Raw genomic sequence first — 13,705 nt, 5'->3', positions numbered from 1 at the left:
TTTGTATGGGGGTGTTTGTATCAATTAAAACCTAAATCGGCATGCAACAAGTATCCCTATCTTGAAAGTAATGTATCAGGAAAATAGTTAATGAGCTCAGCATATTCCATTTCGTTGCTGGCATAAACAAAGTATGTGATGCCTGGTTATAGGAGATTTACATATGATCTTAGGCATCTTTCAGCCAGTGCACATATCCAAGTATAAAATCTGGCACACGGGGACATGAGATGGATTTGTAATGCTCTCCGAAGGTCTTTGACTCCATAAACCAGTTAATGGATTACACACAGCCATAGGCAGCATTTCCATTTCTTACGGCTATAGGGTAATAGTTTGCATTTAATAACAAACATGTCAAATTCTGCAACTCTAAGTGCAAAATGTTGCAATGCTGGTCAGGCATATGGTAATACCAGGTTATGTATTATGTGTGATTGTGATGAGGGAATATTTAACATAGAATTTATTGCTGATGTGGATATTGACTAATGCTTAGGGCCAGTAGTTTCTGACAAAGATTATTTATTCCTCAAGCAATCTTTACCTAAGGGCTGTATTCTGATATCCTTACTTAATGAGCAGTCCCACTGAAGTCAGCAGGATTATTTGTGGTGCAAGATATTATTCAGTGTCAGCATGTGATTCAAAATCTGACCTTAAATTACTGTTATAGTTTGTTGTATGTTGATGTATGTGCAATAAAAAAATGGCTGGATTGGATAGCTAGAACAAAGACAGGTCCTAGGTACTTGCAGACCATGTAGACACTTCATTGCGGCCCAGCTGTGAAAGCAGGGCTGTCATTCTCATGGGCCCCAGTTTGACATAGGAAAGTTCCATCTTTAGCCACATTAAAGCATATAGGGCCTGATCCAAAGTCTAAGTCTTTCCATTGACTTTAATAGGACATGGATCAGGTCCATAATAAACATTAAAAAAAGCACTCACCGAATTTCAGTTCTCCTGTGTAGGGAAGAATGGGGGGAAAGATTTGTTGGTGTAAATTTTGGTCCCATGTCTAACTTCCCCCAGGTAATTTCAGTGGTGTTGCATAGGGTGGATGCCAGCATGCAGTCCATCCCATAGCCTCCATTTTCGAAGAAAAGCCCAAACTTTGTGTAAGAATTGTACTGTTGCCACCACAGCAATCTGTACTTCAAAGTAAAACAAACCTCTGTTACATCAGGAAGCACTGGTAAAGGTTCCTCTCAGTTTGTCACTCTCCATTCTCTCTAAGAAGTCTTGCAAGTCAACAGGAAGAATAGATGGTGTGTAATCTGCTCATAGCTTTATTGTCCCATGGTCCTGCAGGGTGCATTGTAAATCTCAACAATGTCTTCCAAGTGCTTGATTTGTGCAGTAGATGCTCTGATTTAGATATATATATGAAAACTTACTTCCCTATTGCCATCATAGACACAAAGGCTCATGTCAGCATTAATTTACACTCGCTAAGGGCCTCCACATTTTCTTGCAGTGTCGGAGGAGAGAGGGTTACTTCCATACACTAGAAAAAATTCTGTAGCTGGTAATATGCCTTGTGTCTGTTCAGAATCCTGGACTGAAGAGTAAGCTCTGGAAGGAGTTAGAGAGGATAGTGGGAAGAGGACTTAGGCAGGAGGAGTCATCATCCTATTTGTTATTTCTCCAGGGTCATAGATGTATCATGGAACTCTGGAGACAAATAGAGGAAATTAAGGTACTTTCTCCAATGAGCTTACAATTTAAGGCCCTGTTCCTAAGTCAAGATCCACTTGCATGGACCCCTGTAATGGTGCAAAGTCTCATTAAAGTCAGTAGGACTCCATGGGAGTCTGGTGATGAGACAGTGGATCCCAATGCAGGATTGGGGCTTACGGGTCAATACTTTACTTCTGTTAAGAATCCCATTGACATCTCTGGCTTTACTGCTGTGAGCAAGCCCAGAAGGAAAATTTAGGTTGAGTACATAGATTTAAAAAAATCATGGGACTTGCATTTCACTTTGGCTAACATTTTTCAGTGCCAGGTTTTTAATAGTGGGTTTATAGCATCATTTTGTGCCGTCTGTTTTATATTTGTGTGGAAGGCAAGAAAGCAGGAGATAATGGTTAGTGGAAGGCTAGCCAGAAGAATTAAGTTGTAAAGTGCAATTCTTCTCAATACAAATGGTATTATGGGGTTCCACATACACTGTTTCTCACTGATTTCTGGATCACATTTTCTCAGGTTGCAAGTAAAAAGATATAATTTTGAACTGGCAGTCGTGGAAACTCACCCCAGGGCTGTGACAGTCATGCTGGAACATTTCCATCTTGTGCATCATAACCAATAGTAAAGGTTCGCAGGCCAAATCATGGCCTAAAATACACATTTTCAGATTTATCTGTGTTAAACCTATTGTCTTTAGGTTATGCTTTCAGTGACACTTGTGCAAGCTCATTTAAGGCTAATGGGGTTAGTGGTGTGACTACAGGAAAAATGTGAAGACAGTGAAGTTACACCAGTATCACAGAATTTGATTTTCATTCAGTGAAAATAAAAGGATTCACTGGTTTCCCCAAAGGTGCAGATTTCTCCCCCAATAAGTTCTTTTGCAAATATTGCGTGTTTTAGATGTAGCAGTACTTTGTTTAAAATCAACAAAACTGAATACTAATTAGAACAAACTCTTCCCAACATGTATATTTTATAAAGATTGTATTTTCGACAACTATGTGTTAATATTTGATTAGCACATTTCCTGGGCATTTTTCAGCATTTATTTGTGCCAGTCCTGCTCTGAGCACTCCCACATCCAGGCCATCAGACTGTCACTGCCCTTCATTATGTAATTAACTAGGGGTATCATGAAACAAACAGCTTGAAGTTTGATCAACTTTGTAAAGCACTGCATGTTTCTACATGTGAATCAGTATGATTTCATTTTTTCACCAGACTGTAACCAGTAAACACTGGTCTAAAACTAAAACTAGCATTCTTTATTGTAATGCAACCCACCACACTAAAAGAATAAAACGATTCATAGGCTAAGTTCTTGGGTCTCCCTACACTAAGCTTGGGTGTTTTGCCCAGGTGATCTCTGTGGAGTCCAGTTGAAACAGAATAATCCTCTACCCGTGGAGCACAAGCAAAAGTAGTACTCAGTCACATGGGCTGTAGGAAGAGCTGGCACCCCTGATCCCTACATGGTGGTTTTGGTCAATAGATACACTTACTGTTCATGTTACGTCCTCCCATGCCTTTCCACTTTGTGCTGCTACAGAGAAAGCTAAAGTACAGCTCTGCTTCCTGGCATGCAGTGTCTAAAACACCCTGTGCAGCCTCTTTGTTTTGGTCACCTTCCCTTGCACAGTGGAATGGGTATGGGCAAGATTTGACCCCTGGAAACTGGACTAGTGTAGAATGTATGGGATAACTTATAATGGCATGTCCTCATGCCAAAAAATATAATCACTTAAGCAGATATAAAGTGTTTAAATGTACTGACTTGAGCCCCCAGCAATCCTAGAAACCTGGCTTTAAATCCTTCCCAGATGTGTAAGAAGAAAACTAGAAAGGAGAGCAAACTCATACTCACTGATGCTCATGCATTGATGTGGGCTTGTGATGGGATTCTGCCACTGCATACAAGAGTGCACTGGCAACTAACCTGGTAGTGTCACGATGTTCATTCCCTCTCTTTCTCTCTCTGTTTCCCTCTAGTGGTTGGATCACATCCATGCTAATAGATTTACTACTACTGTCTGCAGACAGAGATCTACTTTAGCACAAGTCATATGCTAATGATGATGAACAACACACTACCATTCACTAAGTACATTCATTTGGAACGGTAGAAAAGTACTGTTTTGCTAAGAATCAAAATGAGAGCAGAAAGTTGGTTTCTAGTGTGAGCAAGAATATGAAATTTCAAGTGAGCTCATTTATCTTGACAACCTAGTTTTCTCCTAGGAAGAGTTTCCATCATATGTTGATAATAAAGTGTTGATCCTAACTATGAACCTGGCAGTACTGATGACCTTCTGCATAATGTAACAAGCTAGAGGAAGGACAAACAACTCAAACAATACAACTAAGGCAAAAAAAGAATTCAGCATGGGAGCGATCAGCACTGAGTAAATCCATCCCATGGTAACAGAGCTATTTGAAAATTCAGTGCATCACTTACAGTACACCGAGCAATTAGTTTTAATTAAGTTCAAATTCTGACACATTGTTAAAAATCCTCTTTTCTGAGTGTCCAGCTCGACAAATGAAAGTTAGAGCATTTTGTTCTGCCAGAAAAACCTATTACAAATATTATGAAGCTATTTTCACTTCTGTTGTGTTATGCCATTTTTAAATTTTTTTTAGGGATTAGTAATTTAGACGGTGAATTTCCTTAATGCAACAGGCATCTGGTTTAGGAGCAATATTTTCTTTAGACAAATTGGTTGGTTTTAGATGCTTAGCTACTTCAAACAAACGAATCCCAATGTGCTGCAATTTGCCTGTAAAAGGAACCAATTATTTTACTATTTTATGGGGGGAGGGGGTAAAAGGCAGTTCATTTGTTTTATAGGCTATCAGAAATTTCAGATAGATTTTTATCATGTACATTTAGGGTTAAATTGTCCTGTGTTTAAAAATGACAGATTCAATATGGTACCATATGTCAGTATGTGTGGAAGTTCCTTCCTGAGATCAATGAACAACACAGATATATATTTCCGTTTACATTTTTTAGTTCAGTTAAATATTGAATTTGGAGCTCACGAGAGGTGATTCCATCAAGAACTGTGTCTTGGAGGAGGATGTACTTAAAATGATAATACAGTATTCACTACTAATATACCAATTTGCGCTATCTATAATACCATTCTCAGCAATTCTGTCTTTAGGAGGGGGAATTTCTGGAAGAATCATGGTGGGTCAGTGATTTATCTGCCTATAAGACCCATTCCTGTCTCCCTTATTCATATGATTATTCCCACTGAAGTAAATGAAAATAAACATGGGTCAGATTCACATACTTTTACTCATGTTGTATAGCCCCATATTCTACAAGTACTCTCAGTGACTTCAGTAGGACTATTCAACCAATAAGGTGCTAATCAACAGGAGGAAAGGGATCAGCATCTAGGCCATGTGAATAAATGGTGTAGGATAAGGCCCATGGTTGTATTAATTATGGTGACCCAATGAGAGTAAGAAAATATCGGGACACATGGTGGGGGGAGGGTCTGCCGGCGGAGCAAAAAAAAGCCAAGTGTTGCTGGCGGAGCAAAAAACAAAACAAAACCCGGCGGAGCGAAATATCGGGACAAATTGTGTCCCGACCAAAGATTGGTCGGGACGCGGGACAAACACCTAAATATCGAGACGGTCCCGATTTTATCGGGACATCTGGTCACCCTAGTATTAATGGTTATTATTGGTGCTTGGATACCACAGAACCAGGGGCAGCATAAGAACCTGAATAGAACAGACCGGTAGCACTTGCGACTGAACTCCTATTTATCTACTATGCTCGCTTTCCAAACCTACACATGCATTGCAGCTCAGCTCTGACTGAGACTCATGTTTTGGCTGAGAAGGTGGTTCAGTCTCCATGGCCGTTCAGTCCCTGGCATCTCTGAGACTTCCAACCAGAGTACCACTTGGGATGGAGTTTTTGTGAAATAAGCATTCTTCTGCTGGTGACTAGACTCAGATCCCCAACTTGTTTCACACAGGCCACCCATGGACCGTCAGGTGATAAAGTCCTTTGGTCACTAGCAACCAGAGAGAGATAAGAAGTGGTCACCCAGAGATGAAGGACTTTGTATACATACATTCTCCTTGTCTATCTCACCTTTGCCTATTTGCAATCAAGACAATAAGTCTTCATTGACTGTCACAAACACTTCCCTCCACCACATGGAATACCCAAGCCCTTTGCTTGTCGCAGTACATGCCAACCTAATGCGATTCAGACTGTTCCAGGAAAAGTCTTATTCCCCACTTGCATCACCCCAATTGCTTGGCACTGTGGGACCAGGGAGGAAATGTTTGGGCAGCAGGTAGAGGAATTTGGCACACGAAAGCTGAATCTTCATGTTCACCTTTGAGGATATGTGTGTGGAGGGTCACACAGGAGGAGATAATAGGTGAGTCTTAAGCTTAATAAGAGGATGTCCTGGCTTTTGCTGGGTTTTTATACTGTTAGAATTTCTTTCATAGATTTTTATTGGTGGTGGTCTAAATAGAACAGATGAGCCTTACTGAATAGCTAAGAGCTGTGCCTTTCAGGCATTGATTTTTTCTTAACCTCAAAAAGGTGTAAGTGCAGAAGCTGCTTTTCATGCAAGCATTTGGACAGGTTGGTCTGGTAATGCCCAGTAAAGGGAAAATATTCCCAGAATAATATGAGAACAGAGTAACACAATGTTTTGACCATCAAAAAGGACTGTGCACATTTTTCCATGTGGAATTCATACAGCACAGGAAACAATTCATGTTATGGAAACACTTATTTCCATTATGCTCACAGAAGTATTGAAGGTAAATGAGAAGAGAAGGCAATGGAATCCCTAGCCAAAAGAGTACGACAGTTTTTCTGTTCTTTTCGAATTTCATGACATTCATCATTTTTGACAGGATAGAAAACTTCTAATAAAATGACCAGACACAACATTTGAGCAGTGCTTGCTAGCCTTGATATAGTTAAGGATGATTTTATGGATGAGTGAGTGCTTTTAATATTGAAAAGTCCATTTTGAGAAGTTGAGAACTCAGTCTTAAAATTTATCCTTAATTGAAACATGGCACTCTGATTCACCTCCAGAAAATATATATAACTTTGGAGGTTTCCCCCCTAAAATCCTTGCTTACTGTAAATTATAGAAATGGAAAAAGAAAAATGTATCAAGCTTACTGATTGCTATAAACAGAGATTTTGTACTTCTTTTAGGTCAAAGGGCTTGTTTAAACAGAGACTTAATGTGCAGCACGCTGGGGTGTGCACCTACAGTACACCAGCTTGCTTCACACTAACTGGCCATATGGACCTTGCTCTGACTCACTAAAAGTTCCATAGTGAGCTTTGATTTATGCATATTTTTAGTGTGGTTGCAGGGCCCACCTGGGCAGTTAGTGCGCTGAAAATTCACACTCAGGCTTGCCATGCATTAACTCTCCAGGTAGACAAGCCCAAAGACAACAGCTGTTTTTATATGAAAATTTGCCTGTGGTGTTTGCTCTTTTGGTATTCAGGCCCTGATTCAGCAAGTTCTTCTTCGAGTGCTTGCTCATATCCATTCCAGTTAGGTGTGTGCGCGCCGCGTGCACGATCGTCGGAAGATTTTTACCCTAGCAACACCCGGTGGGTCGGCTGTGGAGCCCCCTGGAGTGGCGCCGTTATGGCGCTGGATATATACCCCAGCCGACCCAGCGCCCCCTCAGTTCCTTCTTACCGCCCCTGACGGTCGTTGGAACTGTGGAGCGCGGCTTAGCTGATCTCCACACTCCCTAGCTTTTCATTGTTCTTGTTATATTTAGTTATATAGATAGTTGTTCAAGTTAGTTAGTAGTTAGTGTATAGTGTGTATATATATATAGTTGTAATTTGTTATCGGGGGTTTAGGGGGTGTTTTTCCCCTTTTCCCCCCGGCGCACAGCCGGGCCCATGCCCAAGGCTCCTGGCTTTAAGCCGTGCGCGTCCTGCGGGAAGCACATGCCAACTAGCGACCCGCATAGTTCTTGCTTGAAGTGCCTGGGAGAGACTCATCCAGCAGATAAGTGCCCTATCTGCAAGGCCTTCAAGCCGAGGACGAGGAAGGAGCGGGACTTTAGGCTCCGACAGCTCCTCATGGAGGCGGCTCTGAGTCCGGATCCTCCCTCGGCGCGCCCTGTCCCGGCACCGAGCGCTTCGGTGCGCAGCGCCCCGGCGGGCCCGACCGGTGTGGCAGAAAAGACTGTTCGGCACCGACCGACGTCGGCACCGCGCCCGCCCAAAGAACCTCGGCACCGATCCATTTCTCCGGGCCATAAGAAGACCGCTAAGACACGGGACGCTGCTGCCGCGAAGATACCGGCTCCCCCGGTGCCGGGGGTAGAGCCGCGTCCGCAGCTGGACCGCCAAAGACAGGCGGCCACACCGTCGACTCCGGCACCGAGGCCGTTGAGTCCGGTGCGGACTGTTTCACCACCAAGGCTGGTGGTGGAACCTTGTCTCCCTTCCACCCCGGAGACCTTCGCTACCACGAGAGACCTGATCGCCCTCACTGAGCCGGCGCCGTCGCAACTCCCGGCACCGGTAGCCCCACGTGTGCTGCAGTCTAGAGGGAAACCTGCCCTGGTGCGCCCACCGTCGCCAGCACAACCCTCTCGGCACCGCTCCAGATCCCGAAGCAGGTCCCGACGCCGCTCTGAGTCCCGGCGCCGAGTGTCACCTCGGCACTGGTCGTACTCGCGGCCCAGATCTTCCTCGCGGCGCCGCTCAACATCCCGGCACCGCCGTGACGACCGGCACCGATCGGGGTCGAGGCGCAGCTCCCGGCACCGGTATGAGCGCCACTCGGGCTCGAGAGGCCGCTCCCGGTACCACGCCTCCTCCAGATCGTCGTCCAGTTCCAGATCGGGATCCCGGCACCGGAGGGACTATCGGCACCGGTCCAGGTCCCGGCACCGTTCGCCGGAACCGCACAGGGACAGGTCCCCTTACAGTCGGCACCGATCGGCACCGTACCATCCGGTGCCGACGGCATCGGCTTCGGCACCGCCGTGGCCGTCGAGATCGGCGTCGCGGTCCTCTGAGACAGTGGAGCCCGGCCACCTGCAGGAGACCGACGACCCGATACAAGGACCTGCGCATTGGTCCTTCTGGACTCCTTGGGCCTACCACCAAGCACAAGGAGCTCCCCTATCGGCCTCCCGCTCTGGCCGTTCGGAGCCTAGGGCCCCAGAGTCCACCATCTCCCGCCCTCCTCCAAGGGACGTGGAGGCTCCAGTGCCCGCACCTGCAGAGGCCCTGGACCAGGGGGCAGGAGATGCCCAACACCAGGAACACCTGGAGCAGAATCAACCATTGGACCCCTTGCCACCGGGGGTATCCTCCTCGTCCTCTCCTGATGAGGCCGTAGCGGGCACGTCTACCATCGGGCCGCCTCCGATAGACCTTCGGGCCCATCAGGACCTGCTGCGGCGCATGGCTCGCAATCTGGACCTCCAGGTGGAGGAGATTGCGGAGGTCCATTACCCAATAGTGCAGATCATTTCAGCGGATGCTCCATCCAGGGTGGCATTACCGCTGGTCCGCACCATCCAGGCCAACGCCACCACTATCTGGCAGACCCCGGCCTCTATTCCGCCCACGGCCAGAGGGGTTGAGAGAAAGTACTTCGTGCCTTCCCGGGAACATGAGTATCTGTACACTCACCCCCAACCGTGCTCACTGGTGGTGTCATCAGTCAATGCACGGGAGCGCCATGGCCAGCAGGCTGCTGCGCCCAAATCGAAGGACGCTAAGCGCTTCGATTTGTTCGGACGCAAGGTTTATTCTGCTGGCGGACTGCAATTGCGGGCAGCGAACCAGCAGGCGCTCCTCAGCCGCTACGGCTTCAATATGTGGTCCTCGATGGGGAAATTTAAAGAGCTGGTCCCCCAGGACTCGAGGGAAGAGTTCGGGGCCTTGGTAGAGGAGGGCAAGCGGGTGGCATGCACCTCCCTACAGGCGTCCCTGGATATAGCGGACTCGGCCGCTAGGACCCTGGCTTCAGGGATAGCAATGCGCCGAATCTCCTGGCTCCAGGTGTCGGGCTTGCCACCGGAACTGCAGCAGACCCTGCAGGACCTACCGTTCGAGGGCCAGGGCCTCTTTTCAGAGAAAACAGACTCGAGGCTCCAAAATCTTAAAGACTCTCGGACAATGATGCGCTCCCTGGGGATGCATGTCCCAGGGCCTCAGCGCAGACCCTTCAAGCCCCAGCCTCAGCGGTTCTACCCTCCCTCGCCTCGTCCAAGACAGGACTTTGCTAGGAGGCGGGGTCGAGGTGGTAGGCGAAGGTCGACCGGCCCTCAACCCGGTCAGAACCAGGGCCAGTCTAGGCCACCTTCAGGGCCTAGACAAGCCTTTTGAAGGTGCGGTCGAGGACGGCACCACGACCGGTACCCAGGATCCGACTCCCCCTTTCCGGGACTGCCTCTCCCGCTTCCACCGTGCTTGGTCCCGTATAACCTCGGACCGTTGGGTCCTTCGCACGGTGGAAAGGGGATACGCCCTCCAGTTTTCCTCGCCCCCCCCCCTCCCACTCCCCCTCCCCGTCCCTCTTCAGGGACCCTTCTCACGAGCAACTCCTTATACAGGAGGTTTTTGGGCTCCTCGCTATGGGGGCCATAGAGGAGGTTCCATCGGAGCTAAGGGGCAGGGGGTTTTACTCCCGCTACTTCCTGATACCCAAGTCAAAAGGGGGTCTAAGGCCCATCTTAGACTTGCGCGGGCTCAACAAATTCATAGTAAAGTTGAAGTTCCGCATGGTGTCATTGGGGACCATCATCCCTTCACTGGATCCTGGAGACTGGTTCGCCGCCCTCGACATGAAGGACGCTTATTTCCACATAGCAATTTATCCGCCTCACAGGCGCTTCCTGCGATTTGTAGTAAACAGGGTGCACTACCAATTCGCAGTCCTTCCCTTCGGCTTGTCCTCGGCTCCCAGGGTGTTCACAAAGTGTCTGGCAGTCGTCGCGGCCTTCCTTCGTCGACAAGGGATACAGCTGTTCCCGTACTTGGACGACTGGCTGGTACGCGGCCGCACCAGAGACCAAGTGCAGGCCCATGTCCACATAGTGACACGCACTTTCCACGAGCTGGGCATTCTACTCAACAAGGAGAAGTCCACTCTAGTACCAACTCAAAGAATAGAGTTCATTGGAGCAATCCTGGACTCCAGACATGCCCGAGCCATCCTGCCAGACAGCCGCTTTCATACCATTTCAAGCGTCATTCAAGGACTCAGGGCCTTTCCAACTACCACCATAAGGACATGCCTTGCCCTCTTGGGCCACATGGCCTCGTGCACCTACGTAACCAGGCACGCCAGACTGCGACTTCGCCCATTGCAGACTTGGGTGTCATCGGTTTACCGTCCTCATCGAGACGACCTGAGCATAGTGGTCACGGTTCCGACCACAGTCTTGGCCTCCCTCACATGGTGGACGGATCGCACGGCGGTCTGTGCAGGAGTACCCTTTCACGCCCCACAGCCCTCCCTCCACCTAGTTACGGACGCTTCATCTCTAGGATGGGGCGCTCACCTGGGGGAGCATCATACCCAAGGCCTGTGGTCGGCGTCCCAACTAGCCCTGCACATCAACGTCCGAGAGCTGATGGCAGTGCGCCTGGCTTGTCAGGCTTTCCTCAACTTCCTACAGGGCCGTTGCGTGCTGATTCTCACCGACAACACCACGGCCATGTTTTACATCAACAAGCAAGGCGGAGCCCGCTCATCTCCCCTATGCCAAGAGGCCATTCGCCTGTGGGACTTTTGCATCGCCCACTCGATACATCTCACGGCGTCATTCCTGCCTGGAGTCCAGAATACGCTGGCGGACCGTCTCAGCAGGTCCTTCCAAACGCACGAGTGGTCGATTCGCCCGGACATCATCTATTCCGTCTTCCAGAGGTGGGGGTTTCCCCAGATCGACCTGTTCGCATCTCGGGCCAACAGGAAGTGCCAGGCATTCTGCTCCCTACACGGGCGAGCCCCGGGCTCTCGGTCGGACGCCTTCCTCATGGCATGGAAAGACCATCTGTTCTACGCCTTTCCCCCATTCCCGCTGGTCCACAGGGTGCTGCTCAAGATCCGCAGGGACCATGCACGGGTAATTCTAGTCGCTCCCGCTTGGCCGAGACAGCACTGGTACACCACACTTCTAGAGCTGTCAGTACAGAGGCCGATCACGCTCCCCTTGAGTCCGGATCTCATCTCTCAGGACCACGGCCGGCTGTGTCACCCCGACCTGCAGTCGCTCCACCTCACGGCGTGGATGCTTCATGGTTGAGTCGCTCAGAGCGGCAATGCTCGCAGGCCGTCCAACAGGTCCTGCTGGGAAGTAGAAAGCCCTCTACGCGGACCACTTATTTAGCCAAGTGGAAGAGGTTCTCCTGCTGGTGTGAGCAACGAGCTACGTCTCCCTCGCAGGCTCCTATCCCCTTGATACTGGAATACCTCCTGTCCCTAAGACAGCAAGGCTTGGCGACATCCTCAATTAGGGTTCACCTCGCCGCTATTTCCGCTTTCCACCCAGGGGAACTCACGTCCTCGGTCTTCTCTAACCCGATGGTCGTTAGATTCCTCAAGGGCTTAGACCGGCTATACCCACAGCAACGACAGCCGGTTCCAACGTGGGACCTCAACCTCGTCCTCTCCAGGCTCACAGGGCCTCCGTTTGAACCATTGGCTACCTGCTCGCTCCTGTACTTATCTTGGAAGACAGCCTTCCTGGTAGCCATCACCTCAGCACGGCGCGTCTCGGAACTCAGGGCGCTGACATCCGAGCCCCCATACACGGTGTTCCATAAGGACAAGGTGCAGCTTCGCCCCCATCCTGCCTTTCTGCCAAAGGTGGTGTCACCTTTCCACGTGAACCAGGATATATTCCTCCCGGTCTTCCATCCGAAACCGCACGCTACTCGTCAAGACCAGCGTTTACACTCTTTGGACGTACGCAGGGCCCTGGCTTTCTATATTGACCGTACAAAGCCATTTAGGAAGACGACGCAACTCTTCGTTGCGGTGGCCGACCGGATGAAAGGCTCACCGGTCTCTTCACAGTGCCTGTCCACTTGGATCACGTCCTGTATTCGTGCTTGCTACGACCTGGCCGGTGTACCGACGCCACGCCTCACCGCTCATTCCACGAGGGCTCAGGCCTCCTCGACTGCCTTCCTGGCCCAAGTTCCGATCCAGGACATTTGTAGAGCTGCAGTGTGGTCATCGGTCCACACATTTGCTACTCACTATGCGCTGGTGCAACAATCCAGAGACCATGCTGCTTTCGGGTCAGCGATTCTGCACACAGCAATGTCTCACTCCGACCCCGCCACCTAGGTGGGGCTTGGGAGTCACCTAACTGGAATGGATATGAGCAAGCACTCGAAGAAGAAAAGACGGTTACTCACCGTTGTAACTGTTGTTCTTCGAGATGTGTTGCTCATATCCATTCCAAACCCACCCCCCTTCCCCACTGTCGGAGTAGCCGGCAAGAAGGAACTGAGGGGGCGCTGGGTCGGCTGGGGTATATATCCAGCGCCATAATGGCGCCACTCCAGGGGGCTCCACAGCCGACCCACCGGGTGTTGCTAGGGTAAAAATCTTCCGACGATCGTGCACGCGGCGCGCACACACCTAACTGGAATGGATATGAGCAACACATCTCGAAGAACAACAGTTACAACGGTGAGTAACCGTCTTTTACTTCTGCAGGTGTTTTACTTTTAGTGTGTGAATAATCTCACTGAAGTCAGTGGGACCACTCCGATGCTCATCTTGTTGAACTGGGGGCCTCTAAAAATAAAATAAGTTTATAATGGTTAGGTTATTAAATTTTATGGACAGGCTAATGGACATGCACAGTGAGGGCCTGATCCCCCAACTAAAGAGCATGGACAGACTCCCGTGCCCACTCAGAATCCATCCCACTGAAGATTCAGGGGTCTACCACAGTTGGATCCTGTCTCAGAATTGAGGCCTACTTTTAA

The sequence above is a fragment of the Terrapene carolina genome, unplaced genomic scaffold (genome assembly GCF_002925995.2).
Source record: "Terrapene carolina triunguis isolate 2854851 unplaced genomic scaffold, T_m_triunguis-2.0 Scaffold88, whole genome shotgun sequence".
NCBI classification, from domain to species: domain Eukaryota; kingdom Metazoa; phylum Chordata; order Testudines; family Emydidae; genus Terrapene; species Terrapene triunguis.
This window is presented reverse-complemented; position numbering follows the sequence as displayed.